This window comes from Mycteria americana, chromosome 2, assembly GCF_035582795.1.
Source record: "Mycteria americana isolate JAX WOST 10 ecotype Jacksonville Zoo and Gardens chromosome 2, USCA_MyAme_1.0, whole genome shotgun sequence".
Taxonomy (NCBI): domain Eukaryota; kingdom Metazoa; phylum Chordata; class Aves; order Ciconiiformes; family Ciconiidae; genus Mycteria; species Mycteria americana.
The window spans coordinates 41,943,246-41,956,355 of NC_134366.1; positions in this window are offsets into that span (position 1 = coordinate 41,943,246).

Consider the following 13,110-nt stretch of genomic DNA (forward strand, 5'->3'; position numbering starts at 1 on the left):
TGCCAGGTCACACTGCAGTTTTCTGACATACAGAAGCTGCAGAATGAGAAAAAAATAAAATAGATTCTACCTGAAAGATGAGACCTAATGCAAGAACCAGATGTTTAAGTAAGTTAGAATTGTATACCTAGCTAGATTTGACTTATTCCATAATAATCTACTGCAGTAGATAAACATAATGCAATTACATGGGGCTCTTGTGATTTCTGCAGTTCCAGGCAGGTATTTCATCTCCTTGAAGAAGCTGGCAACATCACACCTGTTTCTCAGCAGAAAACACCCCTGTATACTCACCACTAGATGGAAAGAGACACTTTCCTGATACTCTTTAAGTTTATTAAAAGTTTCAAAGCACAACATTAATGAATTTTTGAGATATATTTACTGATGGAGCATATTAGAACATAAAGTCATGAGGAAGGAAGGAAGGAAAAAAAAATTGAATGATGAACACTGTTTTGGTATTTTCCTCTAATGTGACGGTTTTTTTCTGTCTCAGCAAGCTGTTATTTTCAGTACTTCTTGGGTTTCTAATCCCCAAATACAGAATAAATTTCCAAACAGTGTATTTATCTAAGTTTAAATTCAGCTGTGTGCATATCTCACTTGACTACATCCAAAAAGAGAAAGCTATGCCAATTCCTTCAGCAAGCAGGCTTCCAAGCTGAACTTCCCTGTTCGTGTCTCTAGCGCACTTTGTGCATTTCTTTCCTCTTACTCAGAGAATCCTGCGCTCCCCAGCTCACCCCTCTACCTGGTTAGTAGTTTGTAACCAAGTGAGGTACAATGTAGCATATGTGGATCCGCATTTCCCCATGATTTAATTACTATTATTTTTTTTTCCTTGCCCACTGTTAACATTATCCAATAAGAACCTCCTTTTCAAGAGTAGTGTTACTACAGGCTGCCAATCTGGGAAAATCAGTTATGGCATTGAACATTATAAGTAACCAGTGTGTCTTTTCTTTTAGATCTTCCTTAAACAAAAATGCAATTTCATTTCATAAGGATGAAAAAAGAAAAATGTATTATACCTGTATTCCATGTTTATATCCAAAACAATGTTCTTCTCTGGCACCATCTCTAAGTCCTGAAATACACTTCCAGAGCCCCCATCACTATATGGGTCTGACTATAAAATTAGTATGAATAAATACGCTGTCATCAGTCTTTCCTTAACTACAAACAGGAAGTGAAACTTTAAGGTTCAGAAGAACAGTATCTGTTCATAGAATTATAGAATCATAGACTATCTCAAGTTGGAAGGGACTCATAATTTAAATGCATGTTCCTGAACGATTTAGAAAGGTGGTGAGGAAGAAAGAATAATATTGATTTATTGTCTGTAAGTGATCGTCTAACCAACAAACCTACAAGATCCTAAGGCTAGAAGCCTTTGCTGGGTGCAGATTCCAATTCCAAATTACTATGTGCCTCATTCTCAGTGCAAGCAGGTTGAAAGCAAAATACAGATCACCTCTGTCAAATTTGCCTCAGCACCCACTTTATCATATTGGCAATCTTCTTCCTTACTATTGACTTTCCATTGTAACACATTACTAAAACAAAATGATGTTTTTGCTTGTGAAACAAAAAGTGAAATGATTGATATAAAGCAACTTTCATGTTGTGGTAGTGAACACAAACAAAAGAATAAGATTTTAGAAAATGGAAAATTACCAGTGATGAGAGACTTCGTGTTTTTCTACAAAGGCATAAATAAAATTCCTTCGTTATTTTTTCCCCACAAACCTAGTCAAATGTTCCTATCATAACAAAAATAGACTAACTTAGGACCTACAAGGTATTCAAATTGTCATCAGTGTTATTCCTGAACAATACAATTGAAAATCAGCATAGAATGTTATTCCCAGTCCCTAAGCAAGGACAGGAACATTCACACTTAGGATTATGTTTTCATACAGGAGCTTGTCCATTGTGGGTTCAATTTACAGCCACACTTGAGCTGCAAGTATGAATCCAGGCTAACAATTCTAAATACTTGATTGCAAAAAAGAAGCTGGTAGTTAGAGATTTGAATAATCAGCTGTTCACCTAAATCATACTTCAAATGCAAAAAGGATTACAAGACCCAGCCTCTTCAAACATTTACCCTTGCATTTATTTTTTCATAAAAGCGAATGCCAACTAAGAGTCATTCTTCTTCATATGTAAAGTCTGAACTCCCACTAGCATGAGATCCCTTGATCTCCCAGGAGTTATTCGCATGTACTCCAGCTGAGAATTTTGCCCAGTGACTAGTTATGCAAAGATTCACATTATATGTTAATAATAGAGTTCTTTGTTCAGCATTGCATATCACCACCGTACCATTCCACATGTACATTAAAGCCTGTTTTATTACTGTAATGTGCAGTTGATATGGTTAAAATACTAGCTAAAATAGAGAAAGAGTATAGGATATCATTTTGGCATAATCAGTGCTGTAGCAAATCCTTGTCTGAACAGTTTTCAGTACAGAAAGAAGCTGAATGGTGGATGCACCTGCAACGAGTGCATATCAAATGCTTTTACTGTACTTTTAAGGTTTGCTCAGCCTGCAAATTTCCCTTAGAAGCGCAGTCAGTGTTTGGTGCCCAAAATTATTACCTGGCTGGAGACGAGTCTTGCTCATCAGCATTCTGCACCATTGCCACAAGCTGAAGGAGTTGAAGGAGAAAAAGAGAAGGGGGAGGGTGAAAAAAAACCTCCAAAACTAGATACACAAATAGGAGAAGTGATTAAGGAAGATCACTGAGGTAGAAAATAAGGACACTGCCAAGTTGTTTAGAAACAAAATTTCACATACTCTAAAAGTGGTGCATTCTAGTAGACCATTTGTCCTGGTGCTTTATATGTTTTCCTTAGAACTGATCTTCACAACAATGAATAATTTGGTGAGGCTGAAAAAAGAGTAGAGGATGTGGCAGAATTTAATGGAGGGTCCATATATAAACTCGGTACTGACGCAAAAGAGCATAATAAAGTGTCCACACAGCTGAGGGAAGGAACAGGATGAACAGGTACACTGCAAAAAAAGAATCTGACTTTATGCCTCTTGTTCTATTTAAAATCATGAGGTACTTGATAATTTGTTGTTCCCATTTACTTTCTTCAAAATTTACTATTTCTTAATCTCAATTTTGAGTTTTGGCCTTTGACCTGTTGGCAGCATTGTTAGCAGTCAGAAACCTGTCTGTGTCTGGAAAAGAGAGTTAAAAATTCATTCTCTGCATTTATGTTATTATCATGACTTAGGGTTTATGTACTAACATTCATCAAAAAAATACAATGATTACATATTAGGCATCCATTTTAAGTCATCTGAGTTACTCTTGGAGAGTTCTACATGTTTACATTGACTAAATGGGGAACGTTGACTAAAAGAGTCTTAAATTTTAGATATTCTGGCTTGCAGTCATCAAATACCTACAGTAGTTGAAGTACTCAGGATGGAGAACTGAAAAAGGAAAGCATTTCATTTCTTTTCACATGGAAACTTTAAACCAGGCTAGTTGAACTATGGTCAATTGCACTTGAATGGGCCATCAACAGAAATACTGGAAAATAGGTCACAGATCCTTTTCCTCTCCTCCAGATGCCCTGTCCAGTGTGACAGAGAAGTCAATAATATGATTTGGGGATGAGAAGAAAGTAGTTCTGGTTGCTATAAGATATATCACCCCTCTGAATGCCAGTTCTGTGCTCTAAGTCTGAAGATGCATGTAGATCAGTAGTTTAGCTCAGATCAGGAATTAAGTTTTGAAGTGGCTCTCCCATTTGCCCCCACTTATCATATTTTGGTTTACATTGCAGAGCACACAAATCGTATTCTTTTCAGATGAAAATAAGCCAAAGATACATTCCAGGAGCCCACCTAATGTCATCTAGTGGGCATTCAATCCACATGGCCAGAAGAGTCAGGGGAACACTTTCTCCCACCCCATCTCACCCTGCTGCTGCATAAGCAAGGGCATCCAGTCCATTTCTTTTTCACTATCTAGATCTGGTCCTACTGTATTGCTCTTCCCATAAATGTAGATACGGCTTGAAAATCTCCATTTCAAGCTAGGTTGACCAATTCCTTGAAAGAATGCTGGCTCCCTAATCCTGGAGCCCCGTGTGTCCAGGGGAGACAGAACACATTACTGAGCTCAGCGTTGCCTGGAATCAGTCCAGGCAACAGACAAAGTCACAGTTGCCAAAGTCACAGTTGTCAGTCCATGGACAGACAAAGTCACAAGCTAAAGCAAACTACTCAGTGCCTCCAAAGTATGGACCAAATCCACACTGAAAACATTATCAGACAAAATTACAAAAGGAAAAACAAATCAACTTGTTTACACTGGTGGAGACTTTAGCTCTCTAATAGAATTCCAGATTTTTCAAGAGCTTTTTCCAAAATCTCTCCAGAAAGCTGCACTGATTGTAGGTTCCAGAGGTGTCCCCAGTGTTCCAGAGATATCACATTTATGTTTTGCAGTAACCCAAATCAGAGTGTGCCACCCGTGGCAACAGCCCAAATCCCATATAATCCCATTCTCTTCAGCAGTTGTTTTCTCAGAACAGATGCTCTGAGCCCACATTAGATTCCCTTGAGTGAAACCATCTGCATATCCTCTTCTAGGGTTTCTTCTTTTTTTTGAGCTTAAATATGTCTTCTCAAGAAAATGTTTTTCACATCAATACAAGGAGGTATCTCAATACCAGCATGTGTCAGCAAAAATTATGATCCCTCCTCTAGCATGGAGGAAGTGTAATTTTTGATACCTCTTTGCTGTAACATATGCATAAACAACTTGAGTGGAATAGTCTTTTTTTTTTTTTGTCACTTTCTACTTTAAGCTTTTCAGACACAATATCTCATTTACTTTTGTAGGATAAAAACTGAATGCTACATATCTGACCAGATGATCTTCCTCTAGTTGCTTCATAGTCTACAATACATAAAATCTGAGCATAACAGAACAACAAACAGCTTTACTGGTAGTCACTCAGGATCACATCTCGGTCCCAGTTTGAGACGCTATCACCTTTTTCACAGCTTCATTTTGATCAGAGAGAATATGAGCAGTTATTTTTATGCCTTCTCATAAGACTGAGGAGGACAAGATCTGGCACAAAACAGATTCAAAACATATTGGTTAATTCTAGTAAGTTCTGTTATTGTTTGTTTCAATATTTAATTCATTTTAGAGAAGGAGATGTGTGTTTCTGACCCCACATAACAACCCTGAGGGATGTGAGCTTTTGCATTTGACACAATTTGGTTTGGTGCCCTTCACTTATATTACAATTCATTTCTGCTTGTCTCTAAAATATAAATACACAGACAAAGTATTTATAATTTCACTGGGGGTTTTGAGGGGATTGTTTGGGTTTTTTTCTTTTTTTTTTTTTTCTTTGATACAGCTAGTGGTATACACCAGTATAATATTTAGCTCTTTGATGTTTTATGTTTCTGGCTTTTATTTTTGGATCATCTACCATGATGCTGGACAGATAATTCTACCTTATTATTTCAGATGATAGAAAGCACATTAGGATCATACATAAGTCCCACATAGTGAAGTTTTAACTATTCTCCCAGCTCCAAGCATGAAAGCACAGTGGAACTGTTTATATGTTTAAAATTAAAAATATTTATGAGCATATGAAGGATCTAGATTCTAGCTGATACAATAGCTGTATGTGAAGATCCTTTGACCATCTATGGTAATCCTTTCCAAAGAGAAACATGGCTACAATTAGTATAGAAATGAAGTCCTTTCCAAGGAATAGTTTTAAAGGCATTCGTCAACATAAAATAAGGATAGTAAAAAGATGTTTATCTAACAATGTACTCAGACATCTTCAATTTACTCTGAAAAATATTTAATCAAGAAACATAGCAAAGCCTTTGTTTCATATATCATTCATGAAATGGAAGATATCACACTATCCTCAGAGTGCAACTATCTGTTATGATTTAAGAATGGTGCTTTCTAAATCATCTTCAGTGTCACTTTTTGCAGTACATACCAGATTTTGGGAAAAGACAGCCCAGATTTTAAACTGGCTCATGAGAGTTGATTGGCACCCATCTGAAGATAGCTTGACTAGAGGTTGCATCTGAAAAATAACCATTAATTTCAAGAATAAAAACAATATATTACACAAAAAAATATATTTTCAAGTATATTACTATTTATAAGGACCTATATAATGAATATAGAATTCCTAGATTAAAAAAAAAATCACCATTTTCAAAAATTGCCATTTATTCAGCAAACACATATCAAATTCTGTGGTGGCCACCCAGAAATTTCTTATGACAGAGCCTGGTAAGTGACTACATTTCTACACATTTCATTTTTAGTTCACTCTCACATGGATGTAAATATATATATATATATATATATATATCACATACAAGAGAGTTGTTTAAAAATTTTTAATCCCATAAATGATAAGCCGCAATCTGGAAAGTCATTAATCACTAGGAGAAGATGCTATGGTCTGAGTCCTCAAAGTACCTTAAGCGCTTGAGTGCTTTGTTCCCCTTCCTTCTTCCTGGCTTCAAGTTAGTATAATTCCACTGACCTTGGGGAGGAGACTTTGACATTGGTCCAAGAAGTTTCATGTTTTAATGGCCTATGATGTCATGTGCAACAAAAAGCTTATGTTCAAAGAAAAGGCCATCAACAATAAAACACTAAAATCTTATGTAACTGAATATAGATTTCACTTGTACTCAGCAATGCATATTATTATGGCAGTGAATCACTGCAGCCTGCTACTGTAAGCAATACCATTTTAACGGGAGGCACTTAGACTAAATCTTGACAGTATATGAAAAATGTTTCCATTTTGCTTTGCTTTAAATTGCTAATCAACTGCTCTCTCTTGATTGCTGTTTCCCAGTTATTTCAAGAAATAACTACATGTTCAAATATACAAGCATCGCTCAAATAAAAATAAACAGAATCAATGTGCTTTTAAAGCTGTTTATGATTGTATATGAATGACACATTAGCTACACTTCACAATAGATGCATTGTAGGGGGGTTTCTTTATAATTGAAACATACTTTTCACAGAATAGATTACCTGCTGGGAACTGAGCAGGCTGCATATGTCCTAACCTATATGCAGGTGGCTTCCAATTGAAGGCATTTCATCGAATTAACGGCAAAGTTGTGACCTGGCTGACATAACATTTTCTGGGTATTAAAAATGCAGCTCTTCTTGTCCTGCACATGTCGTAAGTGCTCCTCTAGCTGAGGCAAGGAAGTGTATATCTCAGCAGAGATGCTGCCTCTACCCATTATCATGCTACTTGTTTTATCATTATGTCTATTGTTCATAGACATAATGATATCCTGCCTTACAATAGGATTTTGACTACCCAGAGAAACTCATTTTTATACTTTGCCCCTTGCATTTCGATAGGTCAGAAAATGAGACATTACTCACAACAGTTGCTGAGATAACTCAATTCTCTGTCCTCCTGGTGACTGCCAAACAAAAGCGAATAATACCATGCTGAGAAACGACAAGCCATGACAAACACTGAGGTGTTTTTAATGCATGCTAAAACATCTTATTAACCCTAAGCTTAAGAACTTCCTGGAATATTTTTGAGTTTTGTCAGCTGGTACGTTACTAAGTAATTGTATAAAAAGAGCTCCCTGTTTTATGGGTAAAGCATCTCTTTGCCCATAAAAGAGCAGAGGAAGATTTTTCAATAGACTGGCTGACACAGAAAGAACATATATTTAGGAGGGATGTCTGTGCGGTACCAGGGATAGCCCTGTTAAAAATTATTTGCTTTAAAAATGGTCAGGGGACACAGAGAAGAGGACGCACAAAAGACTAGCAGAGGCTCTCCTGAGGTAGTCTTGCAGCAGCACAAGAGTTAATAAACCCTTTGCTCTGGGTGAGCAAGGTTATGGCTAAGACCTTGAGGACAGAGCTTGCACAGGTTGTAGAACCCAGAGAGTTTGTAGAACTCACTGACAAAGCTATTCAAGGAGCTTGGGTAGGAGAGTACATAGCCTGGACTGCATTATGTGGTGACTGGTATGCATGTATTCCTTCCACACAGCCGTAGGAGGCCCTAATTGGGTCAGTGTGCCATTTTAAACAACTGTGTTGAGTGCACTATGCGTGAAAGCTACCCATCATTCTGCATTTCCACATAATGGAATAAACTGTACTGCTATGAGTTCTTAAAAAGGAGTAGAAAGCAAAGGACATTTCCCTTATTTGTAAGGAACTGCTCCTAAACTTGTTACAGCATTTAAGTGCTAAAATATATAGGGAAGATAAAAACTTGCCCAAGCTGTAGAAAGTGTTTTTAAAGTTCTTAAGAACTTTAAACTTACATTTTCATCATGCAAATGTACTTTGCAAATGAAAAGTAAATTACTACCAAGATGACCCTTCAATTTAAACCCCAAAGATGAGTGGACACAATTAGAGAAAATGCCATCCGATAATTTGGGATCATACAGCAACTGCAATTTTATGATCTTTGCAGGAATTTTAGGTGATACTAGCAAAAATTATATGAAGAAATTGCTTCCTAATGTCTTTCAATTTCACCCACCTTAAAACTCAGCAAAGATTCCATTCTCGCATACTAGGCAGACATCTACAATAGAAAGCCTATATCATTTATTGTTTGTACACAGCAGTAGAGGTTTTACACAGAGGCAGCTGTAGATTAACTGAGTTAATTCCCCTAGTGGTATTCAGATGATTCAGTAGCTTATAAACCAGCAATTTTTTATTCCTAAGAAAACATCCTGAAATAGTGTATTTTAAAATTAATGAATGCAATGAATTCATGTGTCTCAAGGATTATAGCTGAAGAATATACTACTTATAATGTTTAGCCTGCTTTTATTTCTTGCTGTTTATCCTGGGCCTGATTCAAAGTAACAGAAGTTAATGAAAGTTAACTGCAAGGCTATTAGTTAAAAAAAATTAAAAAAAAGAAAAAGGGAAAGAAAAAAGATATTGACCTTGCCTAGAAGATACTATTCTTCTTTTGAGTCTTGTAGTATTTTTTAAAGAATATATTTTACAAAATGTCTCCTTATTCAAGTTAAACCTTCCCTAAATTGTTGTAATTAAAATAAAAGCATCAAATACAGCATAAATATGATTCAGTGGGCCTTCCTCTTTTGGCATCAATTTTTGGAACATCCAGAGATGTTTTATGTTTTATTGTGGACTTTTAAGGAGCTCCTGCAGCTGTGGAATAATTTTTAGAAGTCCTGAAACTTCCCTAAAGTCTGCTCAAGGCTAAACCATCTTCTGGCCTCTCCCTGGAACAAGAACAAATACACCTGGTACATCAACAGTGACCATGATGAGGTGGGGAGGGAAGGGGAGAACACACATATCAGCCATACAGGTGCAGCATCAAAGTTGTCCCAGATTCCTCCAGTTCTGAGGTCTTGGACTACCAGTAAAATTGCTGAGAGAACCGATGCCTTTTAAACAGAAAAGTCAACGGAACAGCAATCAGGCTTGTCATGCATTGTTCTTCATATAAATAAAAGATCATGACAGAAGCAAACGTAGACAATGGTACAAATTCTTTAATACTATACCTGCAAACCAAAATACTAAGCTTTTCTGTTTTCCAAGAAGATCTTAATCTGCTCATTTTAGGAAGCAATGGAAACTGGATAACAACCATTGAAATAGGCGATCTCTTTCTTATCAAAATTAATCATCCATCTAATAAATCAGCTAATTTGTGCCAAACTTTATCCCAGATGTTGCTATTCCAAATTGACTTTAATTTTTGACAAATGTACAGGGCTTGGCTGTGAGTGATGCCTTGACCTCCAATCTACAGAAGTGTTCCTTATCTTTTAAGAGATTTTATGCAGATTTTAAACACTGATAACTATGGAGTTTAATTGTTCTTATACTTTCAGGCATTTTTGTTTTTTACAGATTTCTTTTCAAATTCCCAAAGCAACTCACATTATCATATGCAAATTTCAGACTTGCTCAGCCTCATGGGAACCTTTTTAGCTGTGGAGCAGTAGCACAGAAAAGCCCTGAAACCTGGGTGTGGTCTATCCTATTCCACTGGTGATAGGCAGTTTTTCCTCCAAGCAAGGACTGTGATTAATTTAATTATGTGCCTCTTTTTCAGTTTTGCTTCCTACAGGAAGTTTGCAATTGTGCTTGAGCACTAGCTTTAGTATTCAACATACTGAAGGGAAGAGTGTCATTCAGAAGAGAAGCGTTATTTATATGAACTTTTTACCTTTTGCAAACATGTGCTTAGAATTTTCATCTGGTAGTTAATTGTGCTTTTACAGGTGAAAGAAACTGATTTCACTCAAAAGTAAGATGATGGTTCAGAAGATTTAGCTTTTTGGTTTCACTTTTCACTTTTACAGTATGCACACCTAGATATTTATCTGAAAAGCACAAAAACTTTCCATCTGAAAATGGCTCTTGAGCTACTAATTTAAATGGATCTGTATTTATCACAACTGTAATAAACAGTGATACGAACACCACTGAGCCAAAAAATCAACTTATTGGGAAAGGGTTTGCTGGCAGGAAATGGTCCCCTAGCAGAGTTGTCCACCAGAGGGGTTCCCATGATCCTATCTAGTGGAGAAAACTCTTCTGCCAGTTTTTCTTTCCATCATGTTTATTTGGACCTTTTCCTTCTGATGCAGCAGACATCTGAAAACTGTGAATATTTTTTAATTCTCACTCATTTTTCATATTTTCTATGTAAACCTATACATAACCGCTAAAACTGTAAAATACTTTACGTTAATATGTTTAAGTTTCTTTTACTAGAGTATTCGAAACATCGTCAATAAAGTTAGGATACAACTTTCCGTTGCTTCAAAACAGCACAATTCCACTGTAATCACTGAGTGTAGTCAAAAGATAATGGCTATAGATAGATAGATATTAAAGAAGTTCTACAAACAGGATACTGTGTTAAAATGGAAGAATGATGACTCCATCTTACTCTGAAGCTTCATTTTATACATGAATCAGTACAAAGTAACAGGGAAATGAGGAACATAAATAGAATAAAAATATAGATCTGTTAAGAAGTAAGTCTAAAGAGGTTTAAGAAAGAGATATTACACAGAACAATAGAAACGGGTTTTGCCGTAGTAAACTTGAAAAGAAATAGGAAACCTAACTTCATTTAAACTCAAATACAAATATCAAATCCCATATTAAGAGAAACCACATTGTTAGAGAATTGACTATAGACTTCCCCTTCACCACTGCAATGGTCTGTATCCAACCTAGTGATCAGAAGACACTGTCATCTGAAGGATTTTTGCAGACCTGAGAGAAATGGATGGCCTTCTCGTGAATACATAGTCTTTTATGATTCTCAGAGATGCAAGGGGCTGAACTGGTGCTGAGAATTTACTACCTCCATTACAAGCGTTGTCACAAGGCACATTGGAAAAAATAGATTATGAAAGCTTGTACTGCACAGTTTTCTTTTGCAGCTATTGCTGAAAAAAGGCTAAATCTTTCAGCTCTTTTCAACAGTTTGCGAATGTCTGCAACATGGGAGGCTCCAATGCACCGTCACATTATGATACCTTAGTTGAGCTGCAGTCTTTTGTTCATTAATCCAGTGGCTTTGTATACACATATAGGTAATGCAGCAGCTTAACTTTGTCGCTGGGCAGTGATATAAGCCACATGGTCTTTAACATTTAGGGATCTGGGAGCAGTTCACACACAATTACTGTGCCTCAGCATGGAGGGGCTAAATTGTTAAATGATACTAATTGTGGTTATGTGTCTGAGCCCCCAGCCTTGATTTTCAATAGCCCCTTTTTTCATTTTCAAGTGATGCAGATTTGCCAAATGCATGCCACTCTTCCACTCACAGCAGCAACCACAGAGATATCAAAGATAGTTTTCAATTAACTTGTTCAGGTACTGGTGAACACTTCGCTGCAGGAGCCTGCAGCTTGGAACAGAGATAAGTTCCCCTTCTTCTTAAAGCAAAAACAGTACCTAATAATGTTTTTCTTTGTATTTGTCTCTGTTTTTCCTTTCTTTCACCTCATATAATTAAGGCCAATATTGAAGTCAGTAAAAAGTATCAAAAGCATTATAACCATTCTATCTTATTGGGAAAATAAAATCAGTTAGTACTTTTATTCCCAGTCAATTAGTTAGTACTTTTATTCCCAGTCTAAGGACTTAAGTCTGGAGACAAGAGATTAATGACACTTTCATCCACTACAGCATTTTGTTACAGCAAGTCTGGTAAGACAGAGGGAAATAGAACCTCATGATGCTTGCTGCATATAAACTTAATATTCTCCCTCACGCTCAGCACAATCTGTGACACTCAAATATACACTCCCATAGTAAGCCAGTTTGACATTAGGAGCTCTCTTAGGTCTGATGGTTCAAGCAGCATTTTCTTGGTGACAGGAAAGGAAGCCATTAAGGAAATGTTTATATTCTTTTCCTTTCTGAAAAATTCTACCTCAAATTTGGTAGGCTAGAATGCCATGCATCATGTCTGATTATATAAAACAACATCATTGACATGCACCTGAACTAAAAATGTGAAAAGATATTTTCTGGAAAATTTTTCTTTTTAAAGATTTTGCTGTATTTAAATTTTTTGAGATGGTAAACCTATGAAATTCCAGCTTACCCCTCAGGTCAGGAGCTGTGTTCACACTGTGGCAACCAAATCTCTGTTGAATTGGCTGTCCTGTTTTTCTGAGAAAAGCAATATAAACAGAAGATCAAATGCTTGTTGCTTGTTTCTTTAATACGTCAGCACCTTCTGTCTAGAGGGAATGTTGTGCCAGACAGCATGCTGCATAAATAGTGTAGCAGACAAATTATATTACATCTTGTGGCGTATATACTGACATAGAAGTGCCTTGAAATAACTAAATTATATCTTTTTTCTAAATCTCAGCCACCACACTGAAAATCAGGTTAAAGAGATAGTATTTGTCTGTCTGTTTTGCTCAAGTGTGACAAAAAATCTCCTGTCTTATGTGTTATAAAGCAACTGCTTTCTATTAATTAACTTTACGTAAATATTTATGTCAATATATTCACAAGCTCAGAAAGG